This window comes from Pongo abelii, chromosome 3 (assembly GCF_028885655.2).
Source record: "Pongo abelii isolate AG06213 chromosome 3, NHGRI_mPonAbe1-v2.0_pri, whole genome shotgun sequence".
Classification (NCBI taxonomy): domain Eukaryota; kingdom Metazoa; phylum Chordata; class Mammalia; order Primates; family Hominidae; genus Pongo; species Pongo abelii.
This window is the reverse complement of record NC_071988.2, coordinates 58492465-58512065: the sequence shown is the minus strand read 5'-3', so window position 1 is coordinate 58512065 and position 19601 is coordinate 58492465. Positions and strand designations below refer to the sequence as shown.

Sequence of the window (19601 nt, the reverse complement as noted above, 5' to 3'; positions counted from 1 at the left end):
AGGATGGGTCAGCATCAATTCAACAGAGTTCAGTTCTACATTTTTCAATGATATCTATGGAAAGCTGCAGAAATAACCCATATCATGATATAATTTTTCATCGAGGCCTAGTTCCTCCCATAAGGGTGCTTAATGTAAAATGAAATGAACTTTCAGTGTTCTGAGGGTATTATTGGGGTTGCCATCAGGGAGTTCATTTTGTTATCAGTTTGAAATATATACCCATTCCCTCAAGTTTATCTTTATTCATAACTGAGATGAAAATCTGCATAAAACATTGTAAGTATCTGATAGATTTTAAAAAGTTATATTATTAGATCACTAATCTGGTATTCTTGGAGAAGTCTGTGAGTTTCCACCAAAAATTGCTGAGGGATCCTTTAAGTAAATGCCTCCACCATGAGAATATATTGCCAATATTAACACAGTCTATTTTCTTTGAGTTTTGAAATTTACATAGCCAGTAACAAAGCTAACTTAATTTGACATTTGCAAATGATGTGAAGTGGAAATTTACAGAAGAGGAAAAAAAGAATGACCAGAAAACATACTAAAATCTTTACCTTACTAGGCAATGTCATAAGAAAGTATCACTCAACATCCATTACAAAGATAAGAATTTTAGATGAGATTAGTATTGGGATGCAAAGATGCAGAAGCACTTACACTGTTGGGAATGCAACCTGTCCTACCAGCTATAACGAGAAGTTTGCCGATATCCAACAGAATTCAAGATTCATATATCCTATAGATTTCCTTTACCTATAGTAAGTCTCACAAATGTGAACTATATAATGATAATTGAACATGTATGAATTACCCTGAAAAACAAAATTAGCTGACTTTCTTATTGGTTGTTTTATTTCTCTTTAGCACAGAAATTGAAAGAGGAACTAAGTATTGAAATCCTCAGAAAAGGGCGATGAAAGCTAGCTTATATATTGCTTATTATTTTGTGTTGTTTCAGAAGTAGATATTTGATCTACCATGGTATAAACATAATTTTGTTTATCTAAGCCATTAATAAATTTTTCAACAAATAATGGCTGTGTATGTGTGTGTGCACACAATTGTTTCAGGATACAGATGCAAAGAAAGGGCTTAGGTTTATATTGAAACATGCAGAGAAGAAGAGGGACAGAGTGTGTCGGGGAGGAGAGGATTCATGAGGATTCACTGCTCAGAAGGAGCAGTGGCTGAGTCAGAGATAACCATGCAAGTATAAGACACTCGGGAATTCTTTCAGCACACCATATCTTGATGCAAGACATCAATTTTACAATTTAGCCAAACATATTCATATCAGGGATGGGTTGACTTTAGTCACCGCTGTGGTTACATAAGCAAATCATTTTTCAAATAACATTTTATTGTGAGAAACTAATTTGTTCATAAAAACTCCATGCCACATATGCTCATAAGTCAACATTTATTTCATGCCAAAATGTAATGCATTTTGTTATATGTTGTGTAAACCCATGCTCAAGGCTCAAAAACCAATTTTGAAAACACCAAACAACAAAAGCCAATATTTTATTTATAAGTGTTATACAGGGAACTGCATATAATAAAGCAAGACATTGAAACAAGGTCTTCTACTCCTATGGGTCCACTTTTCACCTCTGCGAAATCACTAGATAGTAAACTCTATTGATATGAAACCAAAAATTATTCCCTTGGTGGAAAATCTTCCCAGTGGGAGGAAGATGAATGTATTTCTGCTGAGGACTCCACAGCATTAAATACAAATAGCTTTATGCTCCTTGGTTGGCAAGATAGTAAGGAAATATTTTAGAAAGTGACAAGAAAGATACTGTGTAGAGATATATTGCTAAGTGTTTAAATTGGGATCTGTATTTAATATAGCACATATTTTATTTTTTTTAATTATTCTTTTTAGAGACAGGGTCTCCCTATGTTGCCCAGACTGGTTTCAAACTCCTGATCTCAAACAATCCTCCCATCTCAGCCTTCCTAGTAGCTGAGATTATAGGTGCAAGCCACCACACCTGGCTGGAACATCTTTTTGATGGATGCCTTTCACATTTGTGGGGGTTATCCAAACCGATAAAGGTGTATTTGAATGATCAGTGAGGTTATGACTGATGACAAATAAATTAGAGTAGTATGTGCAAGAAAAGAATTTAAGCCCAGGTTTTAAATATATCCAGAGAAGAAGCTGAAATATTCTCATACTGATGATACAAAGCCATTGAATGAATACATTCATGAATTGACAGATGTAGGGATAGAGATCATTGCTTTTCATATGAGTAGAATAAATAACACATGCTTTCTTTAGGACCTTAATCATCACTTTTTTCAATAGCAATATTTTGTCAATGTTATATAAGAAGCGATAACATGATGAAAGGTAGAGGTTACAATTTGGGTGAAAAGGCAGATAATTAACTTGTAAAAATTCTCTTTGTGAGCCTTTGTGCTTCATTGTTCTCTCAGTTTGAGAAATATTTAACAGGTGCAAGTTCTACCATAAGTTGTATAGTTCTTGACCTCCTCAGAAAATTTCGTATTTTTCCAGTATGATCCTCCGTAAACTGACAGCTTTCTGTGATGAAATAAAATAATAGTTATATTTATTTAATAAAAAAAGTGACAAGTTGTGAGTATTTAGTGGCTATACTTTTTGCATACTCTATACAGCCTCAGAGACAGGTTCTCCCAAAGCATCCTAATTCAGGTGTTAATACTGCTGCTTGTTTATATTGCTAGAGGGGAAAGCAAAATTTTGCATTTTGGACCACCTGCAACCAGTGAAAGGGGAATGAATACTTGAGAGTTGTCTGTGAAGGTGCTTAAATTTAGTAATATAAATATAAAAGAAAAATACGTAAAAATTAATAAAGACAAGCACCAACAACAATAAGGATGTCTTGTTTATTTAAAATGTGCAATTTCTCTAGGTAAAAATGAAGAAGCTGGGCACAGTCGCTCATGCCTATAATCCCAGCACTTTGGGAGGCCGAGACAGGTGGGTCACCTGAGGTCAGGAGTTCAAGACCAGCCTGACCAACATGGTGAAACCCCATCTGTACTAAAAATACAAAAAAAATTAACCGGGCTTGGTAGTAGGTGCCTGTAATCCCAGCTATTTGGGAGGGTGAGGCAGGAGAATCACTTGAACCCCGGAGGCGGAGGCTGCAGTGAGCCGAGATCGTGCCATTGCACTCCAGCCTGGCGACAAGAGCAAAACTCCGTCTTAAAACAAACAAACAAAGAAACAAACAAACAAAAAAATGCTTTTTATTTAAAGCTCACGATGAGATGAGCATTACAAGATAATATTTATGTCTTAAGGTAAGGAAACAACAAATTTTTTATTCATCAGAAGTGTATGCTGTCCTAAAGTTTCCTTTAATATATTAACAAAAAAATTTTTTATTGTAGTTCTCTATATACCAACCTGTTTGGTAAATATATAGGAAAACCTCAGAGGACTATATTCACATCAAGCCTAAAACCTAAAGTTCATATTAATTCAGACAATATTTTTCTCATATAAAATGATAGCAATCATTTTACCTAGCTCTCATAATGAATACAGTAGTTCCAATTAAATCAGAAATGGGAGTAAACTGGGAGCTAAATGAATCATAAATCAATAAATACCTCAGCCTGCTGCCTCATGGTTTATTGATTCACAAGCTGTTTATCCCACACTCATTGTGCTTGAGTGCAATTATCATTTAATTACATTTTCTGTATGTACCAAATTGTATTTTACATGTCTTCCTAGACCAAACAATTTCAAACATATATCTACTCACTAGCCATGGGTTTTGATTATCCTTTCTTGTTCAGTATGCTTGTCTTGATTTCTGCTTGTACACAAGACACATCTCACAATAGGACCTCATTAAAGCATATTTAACAAACTGTCCCTACTTATAATCATGTTTATTGTTCTCATTCTTTTTACACCAAGATTGATTTGAAATGTAACTAATGAGGTGTGTCAGAGAAAATATAGCATAGTTTGAATCACATAAAACTAGTGAATTTTTTGCATCTAACTCATAAAAATTGCACTTTTATTAAACCCATCAAATGCTCTAGAACTAGAATACGATTATCAATTGACTTGATATGGATCATATAAGACATTCCTTTTTAAAAATAATTGGGCACTAAATATTCTTAATTTTATATTATTTTGTGTTAAAAATGTAATATTTAATAGGCAACCCAGAAAGACAGGTAATTTTTTACTTTTATAATCTGAAGCATAAAGTAAATTTTTAATTTTTTTCTAACCAAAAATATGTCTAGGTTGGGCACCGTGTCTCATACCTGAAATCTCAGCACTTTGGGAGGTCAAGGTGGGAGAAACTTTTGAGGCCAGGAGTTCAAGAGCAGCCTGAGCAACATAGTAAGGCCCTGTCTCTACAATAAAACACAAAATAAAATATTAGCTGGGCATGTTGAGATGCACCTGTGTTCCTGGTACTCAGAAGGCTGAGGCAGGAGGGTCACTTGAGCCCAGGAGTTTGAAACTTCAGTGAGCCATAATCGTGCCACTGCACTCCAGCCTGGGTGACAGAGTAAGACCCTGTCAAAAAACAAGGTTTATAAACTAAAAACTCATGAAATAATGTCCCAGATGGAGCTCTCTAAAACATCTTTAAGAAACAATAACATATGGCACACGATAGCTTAAAAAAATTACCCTGAAAGAAGATACAAACTACACCTGATCTTGCAAAATAGGAACAGATTTCAAGGTTAGATCGGAGATGTAGCATCATTTATATTATTCTTTGAAATATATAATCCATGTTATTTTTATTTATATTGTGAGACCAAGGTCAACACTGAGACCTGTCACCAGAGGTTAGATCTGTTTCATGTAAGACAAAAAGCACGAAGTTTGCCATTGGCTCAATAAAACGGCTTCATTGACAGAGAAAGCCATGTGAAAGAATTATTATTATTATTATTATTATTATTATCATTATTTGTTATTATTTTTTGAGACGGAGTCTTGCTCTGTCGCCCAGCCTGGAGTGCAGTGGCACGATCTTCACTCACTGCAAGCTCCACCTCCCGGGTTCACGCCGTTCTCCGGCTTCAGCCTCCCGAGTAGCTGGAATTACAGGCACCTGCCACCGCACCCGGCTAATTTTTTGTATTTTTAGTAGAGACGTGGTTTCACCGTGTTAGCCAGGATGATGTCGATCTCCTGACCTCGTGATCCACCTGCCTCGGCCTCCCAAAGTGCTGGGATTACAGGCGTGAGCCACTGCACCCGGCTAAGAATTATTTATCTGTGATCCTAAATCCCAAAGTTAGAGTCTATTTTTAGATTTCAGGAAATCTTAGGAAATATTTAGTTGCCAATATATTACTTGAATCAGGTACTACCACTTAGATCATGATAAGTAAGAAATATCCTGTTCATACCTCATGAATACACAAATGAAGAATTTTCACATGAATATTCTGCCATAGTCAATAGATGCTTATTTTATGAAGTAATTAATGAATGAAAATACAAGAATCTGGGAATCTGTCAATGAGAATAAAAATATTTTATATGGTATTTCATTGATTCTAATTTAATTACAAGGCAAGCAATACTAGGAACTGAATAAAAAACAAGTTGCCTCTTTTCTAATGATTCTTCTCACAGATTAAAATATTGGATTTTTTTTTGTGTGTGTGTGTGTGTGCGTTAAGCTAATGTAGAAAGGTGTGTTTTCTCATTATTTGTCCAGCACTATTGGAACACCTTCTGCCTTCCATAACAGGACAAAACTTTAAGGCAGTATGTGAAATAAAACATGTACATAGGAGAGCGGTAACTTTCTGCTGAGCAAAAACCACATTAAACAAACATATTTCTACACATATATAACTAAATATACACATACATAACTATAAAGCTATTGTGCATCCTACTAGATTTCCAAGCAGTAGATAATGTTTCAGAAATTAACATTGATACACATGCATTGTAAACAAGTCTAAGACATAAACTTGTCTACAAAATCAACATTACTCTTTGAATGAATGCCAGCATGTAAAGTGTCTGTCTCTACTTCAAGTATATCCAAAATTAGAGATGAGAATTAGGTAATAACTTCTCTGCCACTCCGAAATGACATGCTATACTTCTAAGCAGCACTTGCAAAGAATGTTGTTGACTCTGTTGTGTTTGTGGTTTCTTACAATTTTAATATATTCTCTGCACCACCATATGGTGGTGCTCTATATTTCAAAAGATGTTAGCCTGGTCCTGTCATCCTATCAACAATGTTTTTAACTCCTATAGCATTTTATTAAACACTATTCATGTGAAAGTCTTTGGGTAGTTGGGTAACAGCTAGAATTAGAGAAGGGGAAAAAGTTCTCTAATAAAATGGAGGATTTTACCCACTATGTTGCTTTCTGGGAAATATCACGAATATCAAAGCATACAGATGACTCGTAAATATTCTAAAATTAGAAAATTGGTATGAATTATTGTAACTATTTCACAAATATATTTGATGAAGAAATATTGTTTTTTATAAAACATAAGCTCTGTAAAATAAATGTGTTTATATCATATTTTAGCATTTTACAGATAATTTTTAGAGGAAATTTATTCCTGGGATACAAAATGTTATGTAGTTTAAAAAGCAAACTTTAAATTTTAAAATCATATGTAAAATAAATATAATTCACCCACTAAGTCATTTTCTCTGTGTTTCTCATAAAACATTTCTCCATTAAGCTTTCTGAATTAGAAAAAAATGATATGCACTGGGGGAACAGTAGTGATGAAATCGTATCTTTCCATTTAACTTTTCTGATTTTATTTATCTCTACTCCATTTTCAACTTCTATATATAGTCTAGAATTAATAGTTTGGTATTATTAGCATTGAAAGTAATGGCAAAATCTGCAATTACTTTTTCAATAACCCAATAAAATTTAAAATCCATGTAATATTAACATAGAATGTTTTTTGTGCTATTTCTAACTGTTCTTTTTTCACTGCATTGCTATTTTGCAATAAGGTAAAAGTGTTTTTTTCTTTCTTCAAGAATACATTTTTGTTTTATATGAACATTCTGAATTTACTCTCATTTACGTATTTGTCTTATTCTAGAAATGCTATTCTAGAGCAATTGACGCTAAAATCAAAATACTTTGTAGAAAATAGTTTCAACTGGTGTGCTTGGGCCTCTGGACTGGTCCTAGATATTCAACTCCCCAGGGCTTACTATTCTCTTTTGGCCTGATTCATAATGTCAAAGATGAATTTCAGACACTGGATGATCTTCAAGCAGTTTATTCTGGCTGTGCTGGCATGAGCTGGAGTGCAGGAGCAGGCCGGTGTCGTGACCAGGAGACTATCTGGAGACTATTCTCAGAGTTTGGGGCATCCTTCCCCCTTTCTTATATCTTACCTTAGGTTAGTTGTCGAGTTTAAGCTATTCTTGTAACAGTAGCTTCTTTTTAAGATTTATGAGAGTTGTGCCTGTGCTGAGATGGTCTTTTCTCCTGGAAATCCCTTGGCCAGGTTGCATCATACTGCTGAGTGACACATGGTGCAGGCCCTGTGAATTGTCTGAGTGGGCCTCACGGCCATCATGAATCTTATAGCCACAATATTTTTTATGGTATACTGCACTTTGTCAATGCTAGGATTTCTCTTTCTCCTTGAAATTCTTGGGAATTACTAGTCTTTGAATGTTTTTACAAATTGAGAACACTGTCTCTAAAACCATTATGCTGTAATTTGTTTTTCATTAAACTAAATTGATGCAATGTTTGCTGATTATCTCCTTTTTCCTGTTCAATTGATGAGTGCAAGATTGACCTGTTTTCTATGTGGAGAGTTTCAACAGTGGTACTTTAAAAGGAGAAAAAAAGAAAAGAATTACCTAACTCAAATATGATTTCCCCTGATACCTGTATATTCCTCCTGAAATTAGTGTTTTATTCTTCAAATATTATCGTAATTACAAGAAATTCATTAGAAAAAAATGACCTTAGTCGGTGTTTGTATAGACATGCCAGTTTATTTTTGATCAGTAAAATCATTTGGAGTTGAGGTGGTCTCAAGGCAAACAATTAAGGTTAAAAAATTTTTAAAGTGAACAGAACTTGACAATGGAAAGTATCTTTCATTAATAATTGATATAGCTAGGAATTAGTCACCCAATGAGAACCCCAAAACTTGGCAAGGAAATGTGTGTGGACTTGTGGTAAAATTGAAATAAAAAAGGAAATATGGGCATATTTTAAGACAGACCTGTGGAAATTTAGAAGTAGTATGAAATGACTTCAGCAAAGTTTAAAGAATTAATTAAAATGGAACCACGTTAAAACTTTAATGTGCATATTTACCCCTTGTGGCTTATTGGCCTATGTCCATATCACTTCATGATATAATTAAACTGAATTTCACAAATGAGGTAGCAGGGGTCAGCACAAGAGGAAAAAGCATCCAAGAGACTTGCCTGATGTGTGCTCATTAGTTAGGCTGCTAATTTTTTTAACATTCATCTCCTTCCTGCTACTGCTAATCTGATATTTGCGTAGGATATTTTTGGTATGTACTCATTTGTGTACAGATGGTCACTTCATTTAATAACATAGAATTATTAACATTAAAATACAGTAACTTAGGATCATCCTTGAAAATTCTAGCTGATACACTCCACATTTTATTGGACTTTTACTATTATGTTTATAAAACAGACTTCTCAGAATGTCTGATCCTATATGCCCTTAATAGAAAATAATAATATAAAAGTATTGAAGGGTAAATAATATGTTTGAGAATTAATTCCCAAATGCTGGAATGGCAGTAAGAAAGTGAGATAAGGCTGTAATCTCAGCACTTTGGGAGGCTGAGGCGGGTGGATCACGAGGTCAGGAGGTCGAGACCATCCTGGCTAACACGGTGGAACCCCATCTCTACTAAAAATACAAAAAATTAGCCAGGCATGGTGGCGGGTGCCTGTAGTCCCAGCTACTCGGGAGGCTGAGGCAGGAGAATGGCGTGAACCCAGGAGGTGGAGCTTGTAAGTGAGCCGAGATCGCCACTGCACTCCAGCCTGGGCGACAGAGCGAGATTTCATCTCAAAAAAACAAAAAAGAAAAAAAAAGAAAGTGAGATAAGGAAGGGAAGGCAGCTGAAATTTTGTGTTCTCAGGCAAGTAACCACCGTGAGCAGTTAGAGTCAAGGGACAAAATAGCTGGAGCACTTATACGCAAACATCCAAGAGTCATTAGTTGACGGCTTCTTGTCGGGTACACTAAATCTTCAACACTTGGCACTCGGGCAGAACAAGTTCCAGCAACCAGAGAAGGCCCTCAAACTAAAATTAAAAAAATAAAATAAATAAAAATATATGTATAGTAACTGGAAGTCTTCTGGCATAGATTAGCCTAGCAAAACCCAAAGAAATATGGGTAGGACACCCATAGAATCTATTACACAAATGAATATACTAATCTTATGGTTATCATTAGACATCAGTTTAGCCAGATATTTATCTAAACATTTTCGCTGTTGCTGCTTTCTTTTCATCTTTCAGAATAATCGCTATTTAGAAATACCTGTAATAATTATCCAAAAGGAAACTTTTTAGAAGTTATGACATAGAGTCATATTTATCATTGTACTAGGGTTTTTCTCAGTGCAAGGGAATATGTATTAAACATTATTCTCTGGAAGGTCTTACTCTATTAGATGAGACAAAAATGACTTTTGACAACAGACTGCACAAACAGGTTAGGGAAACATTTACTGAGATCAGGATGAATGATAATTGTGGCTTAAAACAGGGTAGCAGCAATGCAGTTGTTGAAATATTTGGGCTGGAATTTTTAATACGGAAGTGGCAGGATACGCTAACAAATTGGACAAAGACCATGAGCAAACAAGAGGAGTTCAGGAGGACAAGTTATTGGATCTGAATAACTAAAAAGATAGGATAATTATCTGAGATGGAGAGTAATATAAGCACATCACAGTTGCAGGGGAAGACGGGGAGTTCACTTCCGAATACGTGTGAAGTTCCTATTAAATATCCAACTTGAAATGTCAAATACTGAGATAAATGTTTATTTCTGAATTTCAGAAGAGTAGCTTTGGATAGCAATATATGAATGTGAAAGACAGAAGAATAGATGAGATCATTGAGAGTAAGTAGACTGAAAAACTAAAGATATCAAAGGAATAAACCAGAAAGCACTACAACATTAATGAAATGAGGTCAAAGAAATGAAAAAGAACTAGCAAGAGAACTGGTAAGGAGCAGCCGGTGAGGAAAAATAAAGATAGAAGTATGTAAAACCATGAAAGCAAAGACTTTATTTTATGGATGAAGAAAAGATAAATGTAGTCAAATGCTGCTAAAAGGTTAAATAAAATGTCAAATGAAATTTAATTGTGGAATTGAGCAAAGTATAGGTCATTGATAACTTTGACAAAAACTCTTTTTGAGGTGGAAAGTTGAGGATAAAGGCCTAATAGTATATTGAAGAGATGACAGGAAGAGGGAAATCAAAGACAATAAATCAAGATAGTTCTTTTTCTATGAAAGAGAGAAGGAGAGAACAGAAGCAGGGACTACACAGGAAATTTGGGCATACTCACAGAGCTAATCATCAGCTGTTTGTTATGGGATGGGGACCATGGTGTCCCAGGTTTATTGCTGAGAAGATAGCTGTGAACAAAATTTAAACAGAGCACAGACATCCTATCTGCCTAGCTGATAAACCTACATCTTTATATCAGCATCTTGTCCTAGACGGAAGCTTGTTTTCACCAACATAAATCTATGGAATTGTTTTCTTAATCTTAAATAATTGCTCTGTGTCTATTAACTTTTCTATCTTCCTAAGGATAGATTCCACCTCTTATCTTGCTCTTCTTAATTTAAACACAACTTCTCTCTATTACTACCTCCCAATTCACAGAAATGGAGAATTATATCTGACACCTCAGAATATTCATTTTAAAGATTGCTTCCCTCTATTTGAAATGGAGTTGCCAGGCAATTTCTTTTTTAACACACTATACTCCTGGCTTTCTGGGCCAGGTTGCAGAGCAGAAGACATGAAGCAGATGTGTCAAGTAAACTGAATAAGCCTCAAAAAAAAAAGAAAAAAGAAAAAAAACCCAGAAAGACAGCTGCTGAAGTTCATGAGCTTCCTCTAATCCAGATCCAGATGTTAGATCAACTTAGTGTGCAATTCACATAATCTCTCCTTACAAAACCATGTTTAAAAGATTAAGCTAAGAAAACACACGGAAATAGTCCCTTTGAACTCGCCTAAACATTATTCCTTGAATCAAATTAACCACATCTAACAACGCTATTGTATCTGACCTGTTTTCCTTTCCCCTTCATTTGTATGTACACCTGTTGTAATATTGCTTCTACCACCTATCCTTGTGTTTCTGGAAAAAAATACTTATACTGTGGCTACATATCCTTTGTTATCAATCATTATTCAACACATTATAGAATATAAATTGATACTGTTTTTTTTACTGCCTGTATTTCATAACCTACAAATGTCTACATTTGAAGAAAGCATAAAAGACACCAATTGCTGCAGGTTCAATTGAGCAAAAAAGAAAATGATTTATGGCATACCATGCTATTGCAGCCTGACCTGTGAGCCCTCAATGTTCATTAGAATTCATCAGCACCAGACTATTTTCTCTTCTTTGCTTCTTCATTTTTTTTTTTTTTTCTGATCTACTGGCTTTAGGCCAAGGAGAAATTTTTCTAACGAAAACCTTATTTAATTAGCTCTTCACCCTCCTATAGATTCAGAATAATTGATATAAAATGAAAACTTCAAATCACAGTTCATTTCATGAAAAAAAAATCATGGAGAACTGGAGATTTCCAACTGTGTTATTCTCCCAAAAGTTTTAATTCCATTACTTTTTGTGGAGGCCATAGGCAAAGATAATTGTATCTCATTTCTGAGACTTAAAGAAGCAACTTAGAAACTGTTTTCTCATGTAATAAAAGTAATGGCCATGTTTGGGTTCTCACTATGTGCCAGGCATTAGGATGATACCATAAAATGGGTTATTTCATTTAATCCTCAGGTTGATTACATTTGGTTCCTAACACAGATGGTCCCTAACTTATGATGATTGGTCTTAAAATTTTTTTTTCGTACTTTACCATGGTGCAAATGCAATGCACATGCAGTAGAAGCTGTACTTCAAGTACTTATGCAACCATTCTGTTTTTCATTTTTAGTACTTTTTTTCTAAATTATATGAGATATGTGATGCTTTATTATAAAGTAGGCATTTTGTTAGATTATTCTGCCCAGCTCTAGACTTAAGTGTTCTGAAAATGTTTAACGTGGGTTCGGTGAACTATGATGTTCCATTGATTAGGTGAATTACATGATTTTGACTTAGAATATTTCCAACTTACAATGGATTTGTTGAGATGTAACCCTATCCTAAGTCAACAAGTGCCTGTACTTTTGTGTTGCTTTTATAGATACGAGCACTTAAGGCTTTACAAGGCTAAGTGACTTATCCAAAGCCGTATAGTTAGTAAATGTAAGAATCTACATGTCAAAATAGTTGGTGTTATTCCAGAGCAGGAATCTTAAACACTGGTCATATTGTATAGTATCTTGTTATGAATACATAGTTTATGTTTATTCATTTAAATTGTAGTCATAAATATAGTATTATACCTATTAATGTATAATTCATGAAAAGTAGTTTAATGTCAATGAAAACATGTTGATATTTTATAAGTGAGGAAAGAAATTTACTCACATATCTCATGAGCTTGTGTGTAGCAAGGTGTATAGACAGGGAATAAATGGGTGTGGGTGTTAGTTCAAATACAAGAGGACTCTAGTTCTAATTTTCTTTATTTTCATTTTCTTCAGAATTACATGCAAATGTATATCTGAGATTTCTAGAATAAGCCTTATCTCAATGTTTACTTTTAGAACCACTGTATTCTTTTCCTACTACACTGACAAGATGGGCAAGGAGAAACAACCAGTTGACAAACTGGCTTACCAAGAAAATATAGTTTGTTTCTTGACTTCTTTCATTCAGCATATGCGAGTACATCCTCTTTGCTATGATGCTGGTTCTCACTAGCCTGTCCTTTACATGAAGATCATCAACCAGCGAACTCTTCATTATTTCATATCATCAGCCTATTATGTTTTTGGCTTTTGTTGTCGTTGAGATTTTTTGTGACATTTTAAATGGTCACAACATTATTAAAAGATAACATTGTTGACTACAAAGAAAGAGGACATTGAAGGGCTTGCTTTCATGAGTATCTTTGTGTGTGTGGTGGGTTGCAGGAGGGCAGAGAGGTAAAAAGTTAAGATATTTTGTCAGCCAGCAGCTGGCTTGTGGAAGGTTGCAGCCCAAGGGTTGTTTCAAAGTCTTAGATACAGACTTGTTTTATTCCATGTTCTGTTTCTTTGTCCTCTTAACCTTCATTGACAAATTTGCATGTGCAGTCTAATTTCTCTGCAATGTATGTTTTTCCCCTACTCCCAACTGAAAGGACACTCTGAGTAACAGATTCATCCCTTCAGAGTCACTAAGCAATGAGTAGGATGGTTATATTCCTGATTTGATCCATGCCACAAATGGAGTCTTTTCTCTAATAAATTAGGTTTATACTTTCATTGAGTTATAACTGACAATCAACCACATATATTTGAAGTATATAGTTTGTTAGATTTTGACACCTGTGCATACCTACGAAAGTTTCCTCTGACTCTTTCATGTCTATGTCCTCCCTTCTGCCCCTTACCCCCAGGCAACAACTAATCTACTTTTTATGACTGTATATTTTTATACTGGTAGACTTATGACATTGTCCATAATTTTACATACATGGAATTCTGTTTGTTACGCTCAGTATAATTATTTTGACTTTCATCTCTTTTTATTACTCCTCAGTGTTCTATTTTACGGATATACAAAAATGACTATATTTATTTACCTATTCGTGAACATTTGGGCTACTTCTAGTTTTTAGCTATTGTTAATAAGATTGCTTTATATATTTATGTCTAAATATCTTGCTTTTCAGTTTTATTAATAAATGACACATTTAGTAATGTGTCATTTATTAATAAATAGTTTTCCAGGGGCATGAGTTTAGGGACAAAGTCTGTTTTCAGTCATTATTGTTAGTTGTTTTCTGAGTTCATCTCTATTAATACCTTGCAAAACGCAGCCAATAACAATGAACATACAGTATTAATACTCTGCATTTCTACCTATAGCCTCATGGTTTTACGATTAGTAGACTTTATCTGAGTTTCAAATGGTCAAAAACAAGATTTGCCAGAAGTTTTACTATTATAAAGTGGGAATCACTATGATGGCGTGGGTTCAAGTTTTCACAGCAGAAACTTATGTAATTGGAAGTCCTCTTTAAAAAGACAACACTGCTGGGCGCGGTGGCTCACGCTTGTAATCTCAGCACTTTGGGAGGCCAAAGCGGACAGATCAGGAAGTCAAGAGATCAAGATCATCCTGGTCAACATGGTGAAACCCCGTCTCTACTAAAAATTCAAAAATTACCTGGGCGTGGCAGCATGCGCCTGTAGTTCCAGCTACTCTGGAGGCTGAGGCAGGGGAATCGCTGGAAACCAGGAGGCGGGGGTTGCAGTGAGCCAAGATCACACCATTGCACTCCAGCCCGGCGACAGAGTGAGAATCTGTCTAAAAAAAGAAAAAAAATAAAAGACAATACTAAATTATAAATATAAAATTAGGTACAAAATCAAGTACTTGTTTGTAATGAGAAAATAAATTACAAAATAATTACAAACAAAAAACCAAATACCAGAAGCTTTATCCATTTAAAACATATATTTACCTGCTATGCCTATAAAATTATTTTTCTGTCTTTTTTGCTGTATTTTCTTTGATTACATTTAATTTTACATTAATTTTGTAATATCATCTCTCAGAGGGTAGAAAAGTAATTCTTTCCTTTCTTAGTATAGTGGAGCCATTCTTAAAAAAATTGTTGACAAGCTGGACACAAACTTATGATTTCATGCACAGAATTACTCACTGCTAGTAGTAATAGTGATAATGTCCATAAAAAAGACAAAAATATATTGTGTTTATATACACATCACATTATTTACTATATTACAGAAAGGAGAGAATTTCAGTGTTGACTAGACTTCTATGAAGAAACAAATTCTCTGCTTTACTTTTAAATTTGATAATTGGAAAATGAAATCTCATATACTTATTTCTAACTTCATGAAATACCAATTTTCTTATTTCTCCATAACCCATATTCTCTGAAGCCAGTTGCTACTGGCCACATTTCTATTGCATAACACTGGGCTAATTGGCACAGAGGGCTGTAGAATATTCTGGGAAGCATTTCCGCAGTGGCATAGCTAACAACAACTTAGCTACAAATTGTGAGTCACACTGTTATACTTCATTAAGCTTAAACTAAATGTGTCTCCAACTCAACTTTCCCTTAGCCAAATGCCAGAATTGGTGTAGCAATTCTAATTCCACTTAACATGAATATAAAATGTGATGAAGAGGAAGTTAGTGAAGACAGTGACTTTAATAAAGTGAATATGCAATACCCTATGTTTGCATATGTTGTGTATCGGGGAACCTGCCCCAATAGTCATGTAGGTTCTTTTCTATTTTCCCTAAGCATCAGCCAGTTTGAGAAATAAAGGGACAGAGTACAAAAGAGAGAAATTTTAAAGCTGGGCATCCAGGGGAGACATCACATGTCGGTAGGTTCCGTGATGCCCCACAAGCCGCAAAACCAGCAAGTTTTTATTAGGGATTTTCAAAAGGGGAGGGAGTGCACGAATAGGGTGTGGGTCACAAAGATCACATACTTCACAAGGTAATAGAATATCACAAGGCAAATGGAGGCAGGGCCAGATCACAGGACCACAGGACTGGGGTGAAATTAAAATTGCTAATGAGGTGTCAGGCACCATTGTCATTGATAACATGTTATCAGGAGACAGGGTTTTGAGAGCAACCAGTCTGACCAAAATTTATTAGGTGGGAATTTCCTCTTCCTAATAAGCCTGGGAGCACTATGGGAGACTGAGGTTTATTTCATCCCTACAGTTTCGACCATAGAAAATGGCCACACCCAAGGGGGCCAACTATAGACCCACCCCCAGGCACGTATTCTCTTTCCCAGGCATGTTCCTTGCTGAGAAAAAAAATTCAGCAATATTTCTCCCATTTGCTTTTTGAAAGAAGAGAAATATGGCTCTGTTCCACCCGGCTCACTGGCGGTCAGAGTTTAAGTTTATCTCTCTTGTTTCCTAAACATTGCTGTTATCCTGTTCTTTTTTCAAGGTGCCCAGATTTCATATTGTTTAAACACACATGCTCTACAATTTGTGCAGTTAACGCAATGATCACAGGGTCCTGAGGTGACACACATCCTCCCCGGATTACGAGATGACAGGATTAAGAGATTAAAGTAAAGACAGGCATAAGAAATCACAAGGGTATTGATTGGGGAAGTGATAAGTGTCCATGAAATCTTCACAATTTATGTTTAGAGATTGCAGTAAAGACAGGCGTAAGAAATTATAAAAGTATTAATTTGGGGATCTAATAAAAGTCCATGAAATCTTCACAATCCACGTTCTTCTGCCATGGCTTCAGCCGGTCCTTCTGTTTGGGGTCCCTGACTTCCCACAACAGTTGTGAATATATCTATTTGTAAAATCCATATGAACACATTACTAGGTTCCCTCCTAGGGGCTTTGAAATGGACTTTGTGAAAGTGGCAGAAAATGAAGCCTAAATTTGACTAACTTTGTATTAAACCTGCCCCAATCCCTGTCTTTCTAGCTATTGGTGGCATTTACCTAATTACATACCTCTGAATACCTAATCTATTGCTACTTATTTTAGCCTTTTATTTATGTCAAAATCTCACATATACAAACCATATCCTCTACTAGTCCCGGTAAACTCAGTTATACTGTGGAATTAAACCCTCGCAAAACTTCAGTGGCTTAAGACAACAAAAGTTATTTTATGTTGGTTGACAGGATTGAGGAGGTGTTAGTTTATTTTCCCATCCTGTTTTGTAAGGGACCTAGCTGATAAAGGTCTATCTCAACGGGTGCTTCCACAACCACTGAATCACTGTAGCAGAGGAAAGAGCACCCTGGAGTTTATCACACTGGGAATTAAATGTTACATCTTGGAAATAACATGATATTTCCCCTCTTTTCTCTATAGCTAATGCTAGAAACGCCCATACTCAAGGGACTCAACAGGCTCAGTCTTCTATATACCTAGAAAGAGTAGAAACTACTTATCAGTGAGCAGCATAACCTCCCCCCCCAAAATATAACAAGAATCTCAGATTTACCATGTCAACACCTGATCACCTGGAATACCCATGACAGTTATACCCCCTGCAATGCATGCGGTTGTTTCAACACATCTTATTGCTTACCATATTTTATTGTGGAAAATAATCATAACAAATTTTTTTATTTATTAGCTGCATTATTGTTTATGAAACATTATTTGTGACATATCTCACTACTTATAGTAAAAATATGAATTTTAACTGAAATATGATATAAACTCAAATATTGCATAATGAAGAAAAACATGTAGAGAATTTTTTTTTCATAATGGTAGAGATGATACGTTGTCCCCCACATCAGAGAATCAGTTAATAGCAGATATGAAAAATTCCTGTATACTTACTCTCAATTAGTTCTTTTTAAAAATTATGTACTTTTGTTCTAGTTTCTTCACTAAGAACTTGACCAAATAGCGATAAGTACTTCAACAAATATTTCTTTTTTTAGTTTACAATGAATTATTTCTTAAATTGAATGAATCTTGTTTTATATCTATTGGCATATTTTTCGTCTCTCTGTTACCTTGCATTTTTTCTCTTTCAATTATTTTAAAAGGATACTTGTATTTTTATTAGCTGATTTATTTAGACCTCCCAATATGACCTGTTTTGGAAATATAAAAAGGAATAAAGCATAACTGCTGCTGGCAAGAACATTACTAGTAGAATTGAGACCAAAAAAAAAACAGAGAATGGAAGCAGGGTATTTAAAGAAGAGAATATTAATGTATAATAGAATGATTGTCTGAGAGTACATTATTGAAGGATCATTGCCAATATACTGAATTTTAACAAAATTGGAATTCAGAATATATATGCTTTGTCAGGGAGATTGGCCTCATAGCAGGATGAGAAGGCTGGTGATAGACAAAATAGAAAAAGTGTGCAGTGGCCAAACTATGAACAATTATTTTTATCACAAAGAAGTAATCAACTCTATCCTGTGTATAGTGGGAACGGTTGAAAGAAATACCACTATTGAATTATCTCCTTCCTGTTGTATTATAATGCATTTATACTCTATGTTTTTGTTTGTTTGTTCGTTTGTTTGTTTTTGAGATTGAGTCTTGCTCTGTCACCAGGCTGGAGTGTAGTGGTGCAATCTTGGCTCACTGCAACCTCCACCTCCTGGGTTCAAGTCATCATCCTGCCTCAGCCTCCCGAGTAGCTGGGACTACAGGTGCATGCCACCACACCCAGCTAATTTTTGTATTTTTTGTAGAGACGGGGTTTCACCATGTTGGGCAGGATGATCTTGATCTCTTGACCTCGTGATTCTCCTGCCTCGGCCTTCCAAAGTGCTGGGATTACAGGCGTGAACCACCGTGCCCGCTATGTTCTATCTTTTAATATTCCATGAATGCCTAAGCCATTTGATGACTTTTATACCAATGCTATATTTTTATAATAGTCCTCTTATGTTTTTGCCTATTTAATACTATTTCTTTATTGAACTGTCTTCTATGGTGTGATATTTCTGTAAGTATTATTTTCCCTTCATGGTTATTTTACATTAACCTGCTTTTACTTTTACTTTTTACAATCAATAGTTCAGAAAGCAATTATGTTACACTTTGTTTTAGATGAATTAATACAGTAGTAATTCAGTAACTACCATATTAATAATTTATATATATTATGTAAACATAGAGCCTCTATGAAGAATTTAATACAGAAGTTAGTTCATAATTCTTAGAAGAGAAACTTACAGTGCTGAACATATTAGCATTTACTACATTTAAATGGAGTGCCTACATTGTGTAACATAGCTAGCTAGGCACTACAATTCAGGAAAAAATATAAGTGAGACTGTCTATAATTTCCAGGAATATTCAGAAACATATCTTTAGTATGTCAAATTGATCAGATAATTTAAAATGCTATACTTTTATTTACAATAACTATTTTTATTTTTCACTCCAACCATTCTATTTTTATGCTTTATTTCCTTATTATAAAAACATGGAGCCTTGTTCATAAAACCGTTAGGAAACAGTTTTGCAGAGCCATGCAATTGATTCAGGCTCACTACACGTGCTATAATAACTGTGAATGTTTGCCAAGTAATAGCGGGTTCTGTTGAGCTTACCTATTTTCACTGAAAAAAAAAAAAAAAACAGCTTTAATATGACAATGGCTTTAACAAGTACACAAATCAAATCCTTAATACAAATTTTTATCTTACAGATTTTAAAAATTACACTG

General features: G+C 34.9%; 1 long non-coding RNA gene across 1 annotated transcript in view; it reads right to left on the bottom strand.

Moving 5' to 3' along the window:
- Positions 1-1855: 1855 nt before the first annotated feature.
- Positions 1856-19601, bottom strand: part of LOC134761273 (uncharacterized) — a 195445-nt gene continuing 177699 nt past the window's right edge. Inside the window, exons 4-6 of the long non-coding RNA XR_010139691.1 lie at positions 14576-14716; positions 4312-4404; positions 1856-2569 (exon numbers count right to left, since the gene is read on the bottom strand). This is a non-coding gene — a long non-coding RNA (uncharacterized LOC134761273). The remainder of the gene's footprint in view (positions 2570-4311; positions 4405-14575; positions 14717-19601) is intronic.